The sequence below is a fragment of the Molossus molossus genome, unplaced genomic scaffold, assembly GCF_014108415.1.
Source record: "Molossus molossus isolate mMolMol1 unplaced genomic scaffold, mMolMol1.p scaffold_m16_p_22, whole genome shotgun sequence".
In the NCBI taxonomy this organism is placed as follows: domain Eukaryota; kingdom Metazoa; phylum Chordata; class Mammalia; order Chiroptera; family Molossidae; genus Molossus; species Molossus molossus.
Genome location: NW_023425358.1, coordinates 13466496 through 13471160, shown reverse-complemented (window position 1 = coordinate 13471160; position 4665 = coordinate 13466496). Strand labels below are relative to the sequence as shown.

Here is a 4665-nt window from a genome sequence, read left to right as displayed (position 1 = left end):
TCCTCTCGGGCTGGGCTCAGCTCCCACTGCAGCAAGGATTCCTCCAAGACGGGCTCTGGGTGCCACCTGGGATCCTGCCTCTGAAAACGTCTCCCACCAGTTCACACCTGCCTGACTTCAGCCTCTGGCACCTGGCAGGGTGGCTGGCAGCTGCCCCAGAGGCTGAGAGGGAGGGGGATGGGACCGATGCCAAACAGCCAGTGTCACCCACCACCCCGAAGCTCATTCCTGTCCCCATAGCCCAGGCCACGCTCTCCAGAGAAGCTCATGTCTGGTGGAGAGAGGGCGGGTGTGTGTGTGTGTGTGTGTGGCAGAGCGTGGGCTGGGGGTGGACACAATGTTCAAAGTCCAAGTGGGGAGGCCGGACAGGGACACAGCCCCCAACAGGAAGCAGCTCGAGACCAGCCTGGTCAGGTGCACACAAAGGTTGCTGTGTCCCCATCTGCCCTCCCGGCAGGCCCTGCACCCTGCTCTCTCAGTGTTGTCTCTCCCAGGTGTCCTGAGCCGCCGGCCTGTCAGCGATGGCTGGGACAGGACGCCAGCACTGACAGCCCTTGTCACAGCCCCCAGGCCTTATTCATGCTGAGAAGGTGACGACAGCTTAATTCCCCGGCCCAGACACGGGCCTGCTTGCCAGATAGGCTGTGGGGCCACCACAGACCCCCTCCCGCCCTAGAAGGTGGACTAGGGAACAAAGCTGCTGGTGTCCCTTCGCCCCGGGCTCTCCCCTCTGCTCGCCTTCGGCTCGGCCTGCCCTGCCCCTCCCCCTGCATCCAACAGTGGCCGCACTGTGGCAGCTAAATTGCGGGACGAGTGATGCTGGGTGCTGCGTGAGCCTGCGGGCTGACCGAGCAACCTCAGCCCTCCGTTCTGGGACAGGGCAAGGAGTCGATGGCAGATCTTGGGATTCCTTTAGTCCTGGCGTCCTGGGCTTCTGACCTGAAGCTCAGGAACCAAAGAATCCTGGCTTCAAGCCAGCACCTTCAAACCACCCCATGGTCCTGGGGGAGCCAAGGCCCCAGGGCTGCAGGCAGGGCTGCAGGCAGGGCTGCGTTCTCCGGTCGCCGTCATAGCTGCTCACTTCCAGGCCGGGGCCATGGCGGGGTGTCTGCCCCGTCCTTCACTCCCAAGTCCCGGCTCCGGCTCCGGCTCTGGCCCTGGTGAACAAGCCGGTCTGGGAAATAACTGTGTTCCCACCTGTCCTCCGGGCAATCTCCCAAGTGACTGGGAGCTCCTCACGTCACTCCGGGGCTCTGGACACTCCGGATGGTCTGGCAGCTCCCAGTAAGGCCACCACACATCCAGCTCGGGACTCCAGTCTCCCACACAGTGGGGAGGACCCAATTCCCCTGCCCTTCTCTGCTTCACCCTCAACTGCAGTGAGGACAGAACAGTTTGGGCTGCTCTCCATCCCCTGGGGCTCTGGGAAAGTGTACTCAGGGCCCAGAGCGCCTCACCCGACGCCTGCCTCCTCTCTAGAAAAATCGGTGGGAATCTAGGACTGCACCCAAAACTGGGCAGCACCCTAGCACGAGGGACAAGGGTGTGCGCTCGGACCTCAGCCCCTGACCCGAGCTGCAGGCCATTGGGCGAATTGAACTCTCATTTCCTGGCCTCCAAATGACCTCCTTTGCGGAACTGTGAGGGTTCGACAGTCCCACAGGACAGAACACGGCACCGTGCCCAGGCCCCCGAGTGCTCCACACGAGGAGTGGCTGCTGTGCCACTCACTGCCCGCGTGGTGGGGCCTGGCCAGGGCCGGCAGAACAGGAAGGCCCTGTGCTCCGGGCTCTGCGGGAGGCTCTGCCTCGGTGACAGGCAGTACTCCGGGTGGATCCAAATACCGAGTGACTGCACCGCCCTCCCGAGAGGCCGAAGCTGTGGGCTGTCTTCTCCCAAATCAGTCATCTCGGCACAATCGGACTCGGGGGCCTGCAATGAGGAGGGATCTCAGGCTCTGGCTGCAGCCTGAGGTGACAGGCGCTGCCTCCTCCCAAGCTTGTACAGGTGAGGACGCCGAGGCCCAGAGAGCCTGGGACGCAGCCAGCTGGCGGCAGGGTGGGGATGGAACCTCCCCACTGGGAGCTGCTTCCCCAGGCCAGGCACACACCTCGCTCTCCTTTCCGGACCACTTGTGATCTGGGAAGGCTGGAGGGGACACCTGAGACTTCCCCGTTGACCTCTAGAACACCTGGGCCACTGGAGGTGAACAGAAATGCGCCCAAGATAGACAGACTTGGGTCACAACCTAGTTCTGCTGTGTAACCAATGAGACCTCAGGGGTCTAGTTTCCACTCCGGGCTGCATGGCCCTCACCTGTAACACAGAAATGAGAACCAGGAAGATTCTAATCACGAGGCTGTGATTGGGAGCTTTAAATGAGCTAATACATGTAGGGGGCTCGGCATGAGCAACAAACGTTGAACATTGAGATTACTGTTACCATGAGGCGCCTGGAACCCCTCCGGGAGGGAGGGAAGGAGGGGGGTCAGCCTGCGGTGTGCTCAGAGGCTGTCCTGCTTTCTTTCCCTTTTTGGCTTTCCCTCCCTAGGCCTGAAAAGTAAGGGACAGGGGAGATCTGGTTTATAACTCCAGAAAAGGGGAAGAAAAAAAAAAAGCCTAACAGGGAAAGTTCTGGAAAATTCTGTAACTTTAGACAGGAAAAGGCCAGACTCCCTGGCTGGGCCAGGATGAGCTGGCAGCCTTTCAGGCCTGGCTCAAGGAGGCTGCGGGGGTGGTGGCGGTGGTGGTGGTGGCGGCGGTGATGGTGGTGGCGGCGGCGGTGGCAGCGGCGGTGGTGGTGGCAGTGGTGTGTGCGGCAGGACTGCAAGGAGTTCTGCGGCTATCCTCCCAGGTCCTTGTCCTCTGTCCCCCCTCCCCTCCCTGTTCCTTTCACCTCTCTCCCAGCGGTGAGGTGGGAACCAGCAGAGGCTCAGCTCCTCGCAGTGCACACACGTAAGTCCTGGCTGGGCAGCTGCCTGTTCGCGATCTAGTTGAAGGTAGAGACCCCACTGACCCCGGAGACCCCTCCCAACACTGAGATTCCTGATTCCAAAGGGAAAATTCTCCTGACTCTGAGAACTGGGTGTTTCACACATGAAGCGATCACCATAGGCCCCTACGAATGAAGTTGATGGCTTGGCCCCCACCCCAGGGGCTCCCTTGCCAGCACCCTTTGTCCCCTGCTACCCCCTCCAACCACGTCCCTCATTCCCCCTCCAAAGAAGTATGTGAGCGGGTGATGGGGCCACAGTCAGGACGCAGGCCGGAGGTCTGGGAAGGAGCCCGGGGCAGCCCGGAGGCCTGGGCGGAGAGATCAGAGATAGCGCAGGAAGGGGCAATGAAAGAAGGGAGAAGACAAGCTGGCGTCTTCCCTCATGCACGCCTGTGATGGGAGAGGAGATTGTCTGCGCAACCCTCCCCCCGGCCCTCACCTCCTGCTCCCTCGCTGACCTCACTGCTCACATCAAAGTGGGGACTCCTTCCCGTTGCTCGGCTCCCTGAATGGGCCCAGGTCATCACTCCTGGCTCCTCGAAGCTGCTGATGGACAGACGGTCACAGCCCCAAGTGCTGACAGACAGGTTGGCGCGGCCCCCGATCTCTGCCATCCCTGCTGCTTGCCCCTTTCCTGCACCCACCCTCACCGCTCCCCCAGGACAGTCTGGTTAGCATGAGTTAGGACAAGGGGTGCACTCAGCTCAGAGGCTGGGGTTCAGAGGCCCAAGATACGACTGGGAGGTGGGCCAGAGGTGATGATGGCCTGAGGATGCCTAACTCCTTGTCAGAAAGGCTGTGGGGGCAGCTGGGTCGTGGGGGAGGGGAGCTCACCATCTAGGACAGACGGAGGAGGGAAGGGGGGGGGGCACAGACACGTTCGCGGCACCTAAAACACAGCGTGGTGGCTTCCAGTCGTGTCACCCTTGCTTTCCCTCCACTATTTATTCAATATGCAACCTGTTTCTATTGGCTGAAATCACTTATAACTACCAAATCAGTGTTTCTCGTCAACAGAAGGGTTGCAATTTTTTACTAACCTGCATCAAAATAAGATCAGCCAAGAGCTAAGAACCCTTGACAGTTTGGGTAAGCTGTGCAACCAGGTGGCAGGTCCGTGCGTTTCCACTCGGTGTCTGGACAGCGGGGAAGGGCCTGGCGGTGCATTCCACGGCTCTCTCTCCTATGTACTTCTACAACTGTGTTTGTGAAGCAACTTCTATTTCAAATCCGCTCGGGTAGTCCAAGCCACAGTCAGGAGCCCTGCTACTGCATTCCCCCCGAGTACAGAAAACTCCAGGTTTTCTAAAAAAGCAGGGGACCGAGATGGACTGTGCTGGGGTACCTGAGGTCAGGGTTAGAAGGAGGTCAGAGAAAGACAGCACAACACTCCTGTGCAGGATACTCCTTACTTGACTAAAACCGGTCCCCATGTTTCACAGTAGCTCAGCCTGGAAAGGGATAAAACCTGGGAGAGTGCTGCCATCTCATGGCCAAACCAGAAATGATCGTTATTTCTTGTTTTGCTTCCTTCACAGTAATACTGGAATAAAACTAAAATATACTCTAATAATCAGGGCGGGCTAAACATTCGCTATATTAAGACCATGCACGTGTCCCCAAACCTAGTTCTTTCCCTTGGTCTGGTTTTATAAATGCTGGTGATAAAC

General features: G+C 59.1%; 1 non-coding gene across 1 annotated transcript; it reads left to right on the top strand.

The window, feature by feature from the left end:
* Positions 1–4546: 4546 nt before the first annotated feature.
* LOC118640467 lies at positions 4547–4665 on the top strand. Its single transcript, XR_004961385.1, has one exon. It is a non-coding gene; the product is annotated as a small nucleolar RNA SNORA72 (small nucleolar RNA).